This window comes from Vulpes lagopus, chromosome X, assembly GCF_018345385.1.
Source record: "Vulpes lagopus strain Blue_001 chromosome X, ASM1834538v1, whole genome shotgun sequence".
In the NCBI taxonomy this organism is placed as follows: Eukaryota; Metazoa; Chordata; class Mammalia; order Carnivora; family Canidae; genus Vulpes; species Vulpes lagopus.
In genome coordinates this window covers 41345607-41359730 of record NC_054848.1, presented here as the reverse complement: position 1 = coordinate 41359730, position 14124 = coordinate 41345607, and positions in this window count along the sequence as shown.

Sequence of the window (14124 nt, the reverse complement as noted above, 5' to 3'; positions counted from 1 at the left end):
AAAAATGGAAAAGAGAAGCGCCTGGGTGGTACAGTCGGTTAAGCAGCAGACTCTAAAGTTTCAGCTCAGGTTGTGATCTCAGTGTACTGGGATCAAGCCCTGCATCAGGCTCTCCACTCAGTGCAGAGTCTGCTTGGGATTCTCTTTCCCTCTCCTTCTGCTTCTCCTGCTTGCTCTCTCTCTCTCTCTCTCTCTCTCTTCCTCTCATAACTAAATAAATCTTAAAAGGAAGGAAAAAAGAAAATGGCAAAGAGGTCAAGGATGTAAGTGTGAGTACCTCAGGACCCAATTAGAGCATGATCCTGTCCAGTCTTTCCCAGGGCTTATGGGGCATAGCTCATGGGGGTGGCAATAAGGAGGAGACTTGGAGCGCCTGACCCTACATAATTAGCCACAAGTGAGCATCCTGTCCACATTCCACTATGCTAAATATGTCATCCCTATTTCTAGCCTTTTTTAGACCAATCATTTGTTCTTAATTTTCTCTCATTCCATTTTATCTGTTCTGATTTTTAAGTTGTTTATGTCTATTCTTGTAATGGCTTTTTGAGCTTTCAAGCATCTATAGCCACATAAATGTTTGTGAATAGTTTCAATGATTTTCTGTGCATGTATATGGCTCCTGCCTTAAGTTTTTTTTCCAAGTTGAAATGGTAATTGTTCTGCAATAAGCCTCTATCATGCTCATTATTTTTATGCAGAGATTTTATCATTGCCTATGGCTGAATTATTTTTTAAACATTCTATATCTGGGTCAAATTAATGGAAATACATATGTGAATTTTCAGTGAAAAATGTGTTTGGAGCTATGCTTATAAGATTCATAATATGTTTCCTGGTTTCTCCTGAGTGAATTCTACTTGCTTAAATGACTTTCCCAGTTCTTAGATGGTGTATTAGTTTCCTGTTGCCTCTTTCACAAATTACCACAAAATTAATGGCTTAAAACAAACACAAATTTATTACCTTACAGGTGTGGGGGTCAGAAGTCTGAACTCAGTTTCACTAGGCTAAAGTCAAGGTTTTGGCAGTGCTAGTGTTTTCCGGAAGCTCTGAGGGGAGAATCTATTTCCTTACCTTTTTCAACTTGTAGTGGCTACCTGTATTCCTTGGCTTGTGGATTTCATCCTCCGTCTTCAGTGCCTGCTTCTGTCATTACATCACCCTCACTTCTTCTATAGTTAAATTTCCCTCAGCTTCCCTCATATAAAGACATTGGTCATTACATTTCAAGCCCACATGAATAATCCAGTATATTCTCTCCATCCCAAGATTCTTAACTTAATCACATCTGCAAAGTTCTTTTTTGCCATATAAGGTAACATTCACAGGTGTTAGGGATTAGCACCTGGGGATCTTTAAGGGGGGCTACCACATATGAATTCTTCCATGTCAAGGCTTTTCCAGTATTCTCTTAATGTAAAGGGCAAAGAATCACCCCCATATGACTCTTAGCATGTTCAGGTCATTGCGTGGCTAATTCCTAAATATGTCCTGCTGTGAGGTTGACCCTGGGTGCTTGAGTAGAGCCTCAATATAAAACAAACCTGACAAATATTTAAAACATGGAGAAAGAAATGCCAAAATGAAGATTTAAAAGTCAGTACAGGGGTCAAAAAGGATAAACTTCCAGTTATAAATAAGTCATGGGAATGTAACATACAGAAAAAAAAGTCAGTATGGCCAATATAGATTTCTTCCAAATACAGACCCTAAATTGGGGAAAAAAATGCCATCATGTGCAAAGGCAGACTCTGAGAACTTTGGCTGTATGGGCATATTGGCAATTACAGGGATAAGGTGTAGACATTTTAGGTAATTTATTAACAATGATTCTATGACAATTGAGATTAATATTAACAAAAAGAAGTTATTGTCAGAAATCTCCAGTAGGGAGAAATCAATTAAGAGCCCATATGAAAATGTTAAATTTAAAGAACATAAATAGGTCTCTCACTGAGATTAGGCTGGGCTTGCATGGTTGATGTCCTGCTCATGAGAAAGAGTACATGATGTGGGACAATTGCACAGAGGATAAGAAGAGCTTCCAGGAAACAGCCGCCAACATTTTCACTTTCAGGGGTTCTAAATATGAGCAAATCTGCCTTTAAAAGTGGCAAATGAACAAACCAAAGCTCTCACCAATCCAATATAGTCTTTCAAAAGGATCCCAAACTCAAATACCCATTCAGTGCCCCTAGTTCACTGAGGATCTCTGATATCTGAAACTCATGGCCAACCTTAGATACACGTTTAAGGAACCCCAAGCCTTTTAACCATGGAGGAAACAAAAAGTGAATGAAAAGTACTGGTCTTCATTTTCATAGGGAAGTCAGACAACAAGCCCCATGATAGCAAGAATCATTTCTGTCTCATGTGCTGGTGTTTTCCCAGTCCCAGCCCACATCCTGGAATACAATAGATACTTAGGAATATTTGCTCCACAAATGACTACATAAAGAAATTATGCCATTTGTGCATACTATCACCAGATTGCTGTAGCTCTTCCATGTCACATCTCCGTATGGGGTCCTCTGAGTGAGGTCCAACCAACCCCACTCCTCCCCAGGGGAAGTCCATAGCCGTATACCTGAAGACTGCTGATTGCAATAAAACTACACAGATTCTGGGTCGCCTGGGCAGCTTAGTTGGTTAAGCTCTGACTCTTGATTTCTGCTCAGGTCATGATCTCAAGGTCATGCGATCAAGCCCATCGGGCTCTGCACTAAGCAAGAGTCTGCATGAGATTCTCTCTCTCCTTCTTCTTCTGCCCCTCCCCCTGCTCACTCTCTCTCTCTCTCTCTCTCTCTCTCAAATAAATAAATAAAAACCACACAGATCCTGTCTCAGTGAGATGCCATCTTCTCTAATGTTCATAGGAGGATGATTGAGATGATAACCCTGTGATATGGAGACCTGATTCAGAGGAATTTTTTTAAGATTTTATTTATTTATTCACAATAGCCACACAGAGAGAGAGGCAGAGACACAGGCAGAAGGAGAAGTAGGGTCCATGCAGGGAGCCCAATGTGGGATTTGATCCCAGACCCCAGGATCATACCCTGAGCCCACGGCAGATGTTCAACTGTGGAGCCAGCCAGGCATCCCTCAGAGGGAATTTAGATGGGTCTTCTACCCTAAGTCTCAGTGTCCACACTCACTCCCAAGGCAATCTACTATATCCAATCTCATAACTCTAAAGCACCTCTAACACATGCCTTCACTTATATTTCCAATACTTGGCTCTGAGTTCTTCCAGACTTATTTCTCTCTTTCTCCAATATTAAGCACAGTCTCCAAAACAATCAGACATGAGCAAAACACTCAATAACTGAAAAATTATTTCCCTGGTGAGAATTTTTTTATTTAAAAAAAAATTTTATATATTTATTCATGAGAGACACAGACAGAGGCAGAGACAGAGGCAGAGGGAGAAGCAGGCTCCCCAAGGGGAGTCCAATGCAGAACTCGATCCCAGGACCCCAGGATCATGACCTGAACAAAAGGCAGACGCTCAACCACTGAGTTACCCAGGTGCCCAGAACATGAATTTCTTGAGACAAAGACAGATTTATCTCCTTCTGTAGTGTCCACCACAGCACTCAGCAGAATGATCCACAGGGGAAAGGAGTCAGCCTGGATGAGGAGTTGAATGGGAGCATTTCTGTGTAGTCCCTCCCTACCCACAAGTAGCCCAGAGACCTGGCAAAACATGATCAGGAATCCAGGCAGCAATTGCTACAGTCTGTTTCTGGAAACTCCTACTCAGGCAAAGGAGGAATGTCCACCTGGTGCCTACCTTTTGGAGAAAGATCAAATTCTTATTCGCTTGTGACAAATTTGTCACCAACTCAGACATCATTATTTCCTCCCCTGAGTCTTTTTCAGGAGACAGGCAGGTTACGGAGACAGTAGAACCAAAAGAATCTAGGCTTCCCACATTTCATAGTCATAAGCCTGGATGCTGCCACTAATTCTGAGCTCTTCCTCTCGCCCTACACAGTCACACACTGTTGTCATAAGAATTCAGGGTAGTCAAGAGGTGCCTGGGAGGCTCAGTCAGCTAAGCATCTGACTCTTGATTTTGGCTCAGGGTGTTGAAATCAAGCCCCACGTTAGGCTCCATGCTGGGTCTGGAGCCTGTTTAAGATTCTCTCTCTCTCTCCCTCTCCCTCTGCCCCTTCCTCTCTCTTAAAAAATTAACTAAAATTTTTTTAATTAAAAAAAAAGAATTCAGGGTAGTCACATCTCACTTAGCATCAGAAAAGAAAACTCTTGAGTCTTACTGTCCATGAGGAAGAGATTAACAGTTCCCGCTTGAAAATGTAACTGCTAGTCAACCTCATGCCCCCACCCCTGCCCTGATCCAGTGGTATCTGTTATTTTGTTTATCACCAATCATCAGCCAGTGGTAATGCAACTGCCAGGCCACACATGGAAAAGCCTTTTAAAATGCAAAGTGCTCTACTATATTCATATTGAGTATTTTAAAGTGCCATTTCCTGAGGACTCACTATGTGCTAGAGGTCATTTGTCCACTTAACTCTTATAATTCTGCCAAGTACATATTATTTCTCCCACTGAATAGCTGAGGAAACTTGGGCATAGAGATGATTATTAACCGAAGACAAATAAGGTTATTAACATGCCTGGGGGAAAGTGGTTGAGACAGAATTTGAATGCAGGTCTATCTGTCTCCAAAGCCTAAATTCTCCTAAGTACTACACTTCTATAAAAACACACTTAAAACTGTGGAATTATTGGGGATCTTGTTATGCCTTAATATACCGTGGAGACGGTCATACAATGTTACTAATCCATGTGTGCTGTGTGACCCAGCAGTGTGACCTGGGAACATGTTTGAAATGAAGAATCTTGAGTCCCAACCCAGACCTCCTGAATAAAAATGAGCAATATCCTAAACCAGATCCAAAGGGATTTCCCGTGCATGGTTAAACTGGGGAAGCATTGGCTAGAATTCTGTGCACCATCAAGCACTAGCAAATGAAATGTTCCATTCCCCTCAAATATCCTGGAGTTCCTCCTGCTGGCAAAACACCTGTGTTTCAAGCTCCAGTGCCTGTATTTAGGCCCTTATCTCTGGCTCATTCATTTATTAAATCCATTCAACTAGCTATATAGAGCTTGCTACAGAGAGGCACTGAGAATTCATCAGTGAATGATCACAAACCACAGCACATATGGAGAAGTTACATTCTACTGGTGAAGGGCAGAAATTATACTAATAATAAATTATATATTGGATGGTGCTAAATTCTGTTGGAAAAACAAAACAGGCTGAGTGAATGAGGTACCAAAGACAAGCACACATCCAAGAGTATCTATATGGAGAGGGAGGGCTGATTCTGGGCCAGATAAGATAAACAAATATCTTTCTGAGCAGAAAGATAAGAAACCATTTCACAGAGCACTATTAATCGAGGCCTGGTTTGCTATAAAAAAAAATTGTTATTCAATCTGCAAAGCACTAGAATATCGTGGTTTTACAAAATCTCAGGAGAGATTTTTGATGTTGGTCTACTTCAACTTACCCTAACCAGGAGGCGCTGGAGCCAAATAGTTCTTGGCCCTTCCCATCTGCACAGGGCAGAACTTGAGTATCCTTCCAAGATGGAGGGATGCAGGATAGTAAGTGTCTAAAGAGTCACCATGCCAGAAATACCTTCTACTGTTATCCCTCTCCTCATATTTATCATCTCATCTAATCGAGAGAAAAACATCAGACATACCCAGATTGGAGGACATTCTACAGGATATCTGGGCATACTTCTCAAGACTGTCAAGGTCATAAAAATGAGGAGGGAGTGAGAAACTGTCACAGACCACAGGAAACTGAGGAGAATGGCAACTAAATCCAGTATGGTACCCGGGTTGAATTCTAGAACAGAAAAAGGACATTAATGGAAAAACCAGTGAAAACCAAAAAAAGTTTAGAGTTTTGTTAATAGCTATGTATCACTGTTGGTTTCTTTGTTTTTGAAAAATATGTCATGGAAATGTAAGATCTTAAGAATGGGGGAAATTGTGTAAGGGATGTATAGAATCACTTCCTACTATCTTTGCACCTTTTTTGTAAATCTAAAATGATTTCAAATTAAAGTATTTTTTAAAACAGTTCAAAGACTGGCAAAAGGTTACTTGTTGAAGATGGATGGTAAGTGCAAAGTGGAGTACTATTTTCTCCACTTTGATGTATGTTTGAGATTATCCATCATAAAAAAAATATTTTAAAGAAAAATGATCTTGTTCTGATTCTTTGAAAAATTTAGTAAGATAAACATGTAGCAGAACTAATTAAGAAAAAAAGGAGAGAAAAGGCATCCTGAAATTAGGATGAAAAGGGAGGAATGGGGCACCTGGGTGGCTCAGTGGCTGAGCATTTGCCTTTGGTTCAGGTCGTGATCCCAGGATTCTGGGATCGAGTCCTGCATCAGGCTCCCCACAGGGGGCCTGCTTCTCCCTCTGCCTATGTCTCTGCCTCTCTCTGTGTATCTCATGAATAAATAAAATACTTTTTAAAAATAAAATTAAAAGGGAAGAAATTTTTATGACTTGAGACATAACAGCTAAATACAAAGTATGAACTTTTTTCTATATACATGCCTTCTTTCCCCTGGATTATTTCAAAGCAAATTCCAGACACCCTATAATTTCTTCTTAAACGTTAAAGTTACTCCCTAAATAAGAACACCTTTGAAAATAATGACGGTACGATCATTACCACACCTAAAAATTTTACAATTCCAGACTATCAGCAAGTATCCAGTGTTCAAATGTCCCCAATAGTATCATACATTTTTATTTTTTTTATTTAAATTTATTTTTTATTGGTGTTGAATTTGCCAACATATAGAATAACACCCAGGGCTCATCCCATCATAAAAGGCATTCAAATTGGCAAAGAAGAAGTCAAACTGTCCCTCTTCGCTGAAGACATGATACTCTACATAGAAAACCCAAAAGACTCCACCCCAAGATTGCTAGAACTCATATAGCAATTCGGCAGTGTGGCAGGATACAAAATCAATGCCCAGAAGTCAGTGGCATTTCTATACACTAACAATGAGACTGAAGAAAGAGAAATTAAGGAGTCAATCCCATTGACAAATGCACCCAAAAGCATAAGATACCTAGGAATAAACCTAACCAAAGAGGTAAAGGATCTATACCCTAAAAACTACAGAACACTTCTGAAAGAAATTGAGGAAGACACAAAGAGATGGAAAAATATTCCATGCTCGTGGATTGGAAGAATTAATATTGTGAAAATCTCAATGTTACCCAGGGCAATTTACACGTTTAATGCAATTCCTATCAAAATACCATGGACTTTCTTCAGAGAATTGGAACAAATTATTTTAAGATTTGTGTGGAATCAGTATCATACATTTTTAAATGAATTGTGTGAATAAAGATACAAATAAGTCTCACATGTTATACTTGGTTGATACCTTTCTTAAATTTCTTAATATAAATAATAGTGAAAGGGAATAGAAGGGAAGGGAGAAGAAGTGGGTGGGAAATATCAGAAAGGGAGACAGAACATAAAGACTCCTAACTCTGGGAAGCGAACTGGGGGTGGTGGAAGGGGAGGAAGGCGGGGGCTGGGGGTGAGTGGGTGGCGGGCACTGAAGGGGGCACTTGATGGGATGAGTTCTGTATGTTGGCAAATTGAACACCAATAAAAAATAAATTTATTATTAAAAAAATTTCTTAATCTATGTATTCCTTATCCACCTCTTTTATCCCTCCTTGCATGTATTCATTGATGAAAAGAGATGGTCTTGAAGAAATTCCAAATTAATGTATTTGGAATGAATTTGTATTTGGAAATTCATTTGTTAGTTTATAACATAGTGTTAGTTTACACGTTCCTCTGTTTTCTACATTTCTGGTCAATTGGTGGTTAGATCTATTGATAAGATTCTGATTCAACTTTTTGTCACTTATGTCATTTATGCTACAGAGATTTTGTAACCAATGTGCTTTCACTGGTTTGGGATGTTGGGTTGTCATTTTTTGTTATTTTATTAGTAATTGGTGGTTATTGCCTAGTTACACTAAGTCAAAATAGTCTGCAAAATAATTATATTCTATCACTCTTCTTCGCTTGTTAAGAAAGTACTTTTATAGAGAAAAGCTTTATCTCGTCAACTATTCAGTTATCTTTGGTCAAAAATCATACAAGAAAAGCAGAATAAATGTTTGGTTCCTCCCTTTAAGCAAATCTTCAATTAATAAAGTGGTTTATGAGCATCTCCAAATGTGACATAAGGGTTGTTTTTATATCAATATGAACTCTTGGATTTAAATATATTTGAGGTGCTTTGATCCATCGCAGTCATCCCTAATGATGCTCAAATTGTCCTATCTTTCACCAGTGGAAACTTCTTCAGTTGGTTTCTGAGTTCTTTTTGACATGACTATAGTAGTCTTTGAAAGCTTCCTAGCTAGCTGGAATAACATGATGGTCCAATATCATTTTATACACTTCCTACTACAGTCATAAAATCACTCCCTCATTGCTTTTAGTAAGTAATGGTATGTATAGGTTCCCATCCAGACCCCGGGAATGCTCAATGCCACTGCATTGATTTTGCTTCTAAGTCTTTTCCACAAACAGAGCTAGAAAATAAATACTTTTTTAATCATAAAATACATAATGAGTCACATTGATATTTATATTTTTTATTTTGAGTGTAGTTAACATACAGTGATGTACTAGTTTTAGGTGTACAATATAGTGATTCAACAGTTCCATATATTACTCAGTACATATCAAGATACATATCAAGATAAGTGTACTCTTGGGATGCCTGAGTGGCTCAGCCAGCTAGGCATCTACCTTTGGCTCAGGTCATGATCCCAGGATACTGGGATCAAGCCCTATGTTGGGCTCCTTGCTCAGTGGGGAGTCTACTTCTCCCTCTTCCTCTGCCTGCTACTCCCCCTGCTTGTGCTCTGTGTGTGTGTGTGTGTGTGTGTGTGTGTGTGTCAGGTAAATAAATAAAATCTTAAAAAAAAAGAATAAGTGTGCTCTTAATTCCCTTCAATATTTAACCCATCCCCCCACAACCTCTCCTCTGGTAACCATCAGTTTGTTCTTTATAGTTAAGAGTTCTGGTTTCCTAGTTTGTCTTTTGTTTCTTTCCTTTGTTCATTTGTTTTGTTTCCTAATTCCATATATGAGTGAAATCATTTGGTATTTGTCTTTCTCTGCCTGGCTTATTTTGCTTAGCATTATACTCTCTAGCTTCATCCACATCATTGCAAATGGCAAGATTTAATTCTTTTTTATGGCTGAATACTATTCCTGTGTGTGTGTGTGTGTGTGTGTGTGTGTGTGTGTGTGTATGTGCACACGTGCACTTCTTCTTTATCTATTCCTCTATCCATGGACACTTGGGCCACTTGCATACTTTGGCTATTGTAAATAATGCCACAATAAACATAGGAATGTGTACATCCCTTTGAATTAATGTTTTCATATTCTTTAGATAAATACCCAGTAAGGCAATTACCAGATCATACAGTAGTCCTATTTTTAATTTTTTTGAGGAACCTCCATACTTCTTCCATAATGGCTGCACTAGCTTGCATTCCCACCAACAGTGCATGAGTGCTCCTTTTTCTCTGTATCTTCACCAACATTTGTTGTTTCTTGTGTTGTTGATTTTAGCCATTTTGACTGGTGTGAGGAGATATTTTATTATAGTTTTGATTTGCATTTCCCTGATAATAAGTGATGTTGAGCATCATTTTAAGTGTCTTTTGGCCATCTGTATGTCTTCTTTGGAGAAATGTCTGTTCATGTCTTCTGTCCATTTTTTAATTGTATTATTTGGTGTGGGTTTTTTGGTGTGGAGTTTCGTAAGTTCTTTATATGGTTTGGATACTAACCTTTTATCCAATATGTCATTTGCAAATATCTGGCCCCATTCACTAGGTTGCCTTTTAGTTTTGTTGGTTGTTTCCTTTGCTATGTAGTTTTTTTATTTTGATGTAGTTCCAATAGTTTATTTTTGCTTGGTTATTTCCTTTGGTTCAGGAGACATATCTAGAAAAATGTTGAGGCTGGTTTTGTGGGCTAATATGATCTATTCTGAAGAATGTTCCATGTACACTTGAAAAGAATGTGTATTTTGCTGTTTTAGTATGGAATGGTCTGAATATATCTGTTAAATCCATCTGGTCCAGTGTGTCATTCAAAGCCCCTGTTTCCTTTTTGACTTTCTGTATGGATTATCTGTCCATTGATGTAAGCGGGGTGTTAAAAGTCCCCTACTATTATTGTATCACTGTCCATTAGCTCCTTTATGATTGTTATTAACTGCTTTATGTATTTAGGTGCTCCCATGTTAGGTGCATAAATATTTATAATTGTTCTATCTTCTTGCTGGATTGTCCCCTTTATTATTATAAAGTGTCCTTTGTCTCTTAAATCTTTTTTTAAAGTCTATTTTTTCCAAAATAAGTATTGCAACTGTAGTTTTTAGAACTTTTTTTAAAGGATTTTATTTGTTTATTTGAAAAGACAGAGAGAGCATGAGCTGGGGGAGGGGTGGTTAGGCAGAGGGAGAAGCAGATTCCCTGTTGAGCAGGGAGCTTAGCATGGATCCTAGGACCCTGGGATCATGACCTGAGCTGAAGGCAGACACATAACTGACTGAGCCATCCAGGCACACCCCCAGCTTTCTTTTGACATCCATTTGCGTGATCTCCATCCCCTCACTTTCATTCTGCAGATGTCTTTTGATCTGAAATGAGTCTCTCGTAGGCAGCATATACATGGGTCTTGCATTTTTTTTATCCATTCCTTTTTCTTAGATTTTATTTATGAGAGAGAGAGGCAGAGACACAGGCAGAGGGAAAAGCAGGCTCCATGCAAGGAGCCTGAAGTGGGACTCGATCCCGGATCCCCAGATCATGCCCTGAGCCAAAGGCAGACGCTCAATCACTGAATCACCCAGGTGTCCCTTTTTTATCCCTTCCATTATCTGATGTCTTTTAATCGTTTGCAAAGCCTCAAATATTTAGTCTCTCATCCTTTTACAGGAAAAGAACCAAGAAGCTTGTTTAGAATATTTAAATCCACACATTAAATATATGGCTTCGTTACTAACATTCTATATAGTACCTGGCTAAATTATGCCCATTATCTATTAGAATCCAGTTATAAAGATACATTCATAATTTAGTTTGATTATCATGAATTCAGCAGACCAATTAATAATAGTTCAGAAAGCATATTTTTCTACTATGTATTATACATGGTTATCATTGCACTATATGTCCATGATTCTAAAAAAACCCTTTTGTATTATTCATAATAAACAAATCTGCTTTCAAAGGTTGCTTGGCAGTAATTTGAAGTATTTTACTGTATAAAATCAAATGATCCCTATTTTTAGGGGCAATTGATCCCTAAAATAGATCCCTATTTTAGGGGCGGTTAATTGTCCTACTCTTGATTTTAGCTCAGGTCTTGATCTCAGGGTTGAGTTCAAGCCTTGGAGCCTCTCTCTCTGTGTGTCTCTTATGAATAAATAAATAAATAAATTTTTAAAAAATAAATTGTTGGGCTTTTATATTGATTTGTAGCAGTATTTATATATTAAGTTTACTAGCCATTGATTGCATGTGTTGCAAATTTTTCTTTGCAATTTGCCATTTGGCCTTAAGTTTTTTTTTTTAAGATTTTATTTATTTGAAAGAGAGAGAGAGAGAGGGGAAGAGAGAGAGAGGCAGAGACACAGGCAGAGGGAGAAGCAGGCTCCATGCAGGGACCCTGATGTGGGACTCAATCCCAGGATTCCAGGATCATGCCCTGGGCTGAAGGCAGGCACTAAACCGCTGAGCCACTCAGAGATCCCCCTGGCTTTAAGATTTTAAGGTTAATTGTGCATTCACTAATTTTATGAACACAATGTATCAATATATTATTCTCTCATGACTTCAGAATTTTATGTCATCACTAGAAAGGACTTCACTCTAAGATAATAATAAATATTTTCCCATTTTTTTCCTTCTCACACACTGATGGTTCTATTTTTATGTTTAAATCTTTAATCCGCCTGGAATTTATTTTAGTGTAGGAAGTAAGAGAGAGTTCTAACTTTACTGTTTCCTGGTGAATGGCATGAAATACTTCCTTCTGCTGATGAACTGGTATGCTTTTTCCTCGCAGACAATACAAATCACATAACTGATTCCATTTCCCCTTTTGCTATTGTGGTAGGAAGATCAGAGACAAATTCACAGTTAAGTACAAAAGTGAATTTCATACCTACATCCCAATTTTCCCTGATATTAATCTTCTATTTGTTTGCATTTTTTGTGATCCTGCCTTTATTTTTCAATTTTATGAGATGTATTCTTATCAGGTTCCAAATATCCAGTAGAAAATAAAGTAGGCAGTAAATGAACACCTAAGCTCTAACTCATCTGGGCCTCAGTCATTTCTTGCTCTTCCTTCCTTGGCTGGGAGGGAGAGAAAATACAAATAGAGATGATAGACACAGTCTGCCTCATGTCTCCCAGAAGCACCAGGCTGAAAACACCCACCCATAAGCCAGGTAAGAAATCACCAGTGGAAGCTTGGGAGGCTCACATACTTAGGCCCACTAACCCTAACATATGTGTTAGTGATTCACAGGGTTGTATAGTGCTGACATGATTGGAGTTGGCAAGCTTTTCCTGTAAAAGGCCAGATAGTAGATACTTTAGGATTTTCAGGCTAAATGGTCTCTTTGGCAACTACTCTGCCAGAATAAGCATGAAAGCATCCACAGACAATAAGTAAATGAGTACAGCTATGTTCCAATAAAACTTTATTATTGGACACTGAAATTTGAATTTTATGTAATTTTCAAATGACACAAACTATTTTTCTACTTTTTTCAAGTATTTAAAAAAGTGAAAACAGTCTTTTTAGATTGCAGGCTGTAGAAAAACATCAAGGGTCAGCAAACTCTTCCTTGATGCAGAGCTTGGATGAGGAAGTTTATCAGGAATATGTACAATTGTCAGCTAATACTTGATTGACAATTCAGTGACCTCCTTTAGATCAATAATTCTACATCTAGAAATTTATTACAAGGAAATAATTTTGTAAATTATTTTTTGTATAACTTTGTAAACAATTACAAATAATTAACAAATACAAAACAAAAACAAAAACAAATATAAAAAATTATTTTGTATAATTTTGTAAACAAAAATCTGAAACCGAAGACTGTTATCCCATCCTGGATTATAACAATGAAAAAAAGAACTGGGACACATCCAAACATCCAATAGCATAGGAAATGGTTCAAAATTCTGAGGCCGGGGCAGCCCAGGTGGCTCAGTGGTTTAGCGCCGCCTTCAGTGCAGGGCCTGATCCTGCAGACCCAGGATCAAGTCCCACATCAGGCTCCCTGCATAGAGCCTGCTTCTCCCTCTGCCTGTGTCTCTGCCTCTCTCTCTCTCTCTCTGTCTCTCATGAATAAATAAATAAAATCTTTAAAAAAAATTCTGAGGCCATCCAAAACATGGAATGCTATGCAGCCATCACAACAATTACCATGTGGTTCAGAAAGGGAAAAAGCAAATGGGGTCAAATACTAATATTTGGCAAGTCCAAATGCAGGCTCTATGGGTGTTCGCTGCCAACTTTTCTGTAGGTTTAAAATGTCAAAATAAAGTTGGTAACATGTTTTTAAAAAGTAAAAAATGGGGGCACCTGGGTGGCTCAGTCAGTTAAGCGTCTGCCTTCTGCTCAGGTCATGATCCTAGGGTCTTAGGATCAAGCCCCAAGTTGGGCTCCTTGGTCAGCTGGGAGTCTGCTTCTCCCTCCCACCCTTCCCCTGGTGCGTGTATGCTCTCTCTCTCAGATAAATAAATAGAACCTTTAATAGAACCTTTTCTTTAAAAAGTAAAAAATGTTTCATGAAATGTAAGTTAATAGATTTGCACAGACCTATCTTCAGTTCTTCAGAACTCTGTGTTGTTTTGTGTTAAAGATAATAAACATGGGGGGATCCCTGGGTAGCTCAGCGGTTTGGCGCCTGCCTTCAGCCCAGGGCATGATCCTAGAGTCTCAGGATAGAGTCCCACATCGGG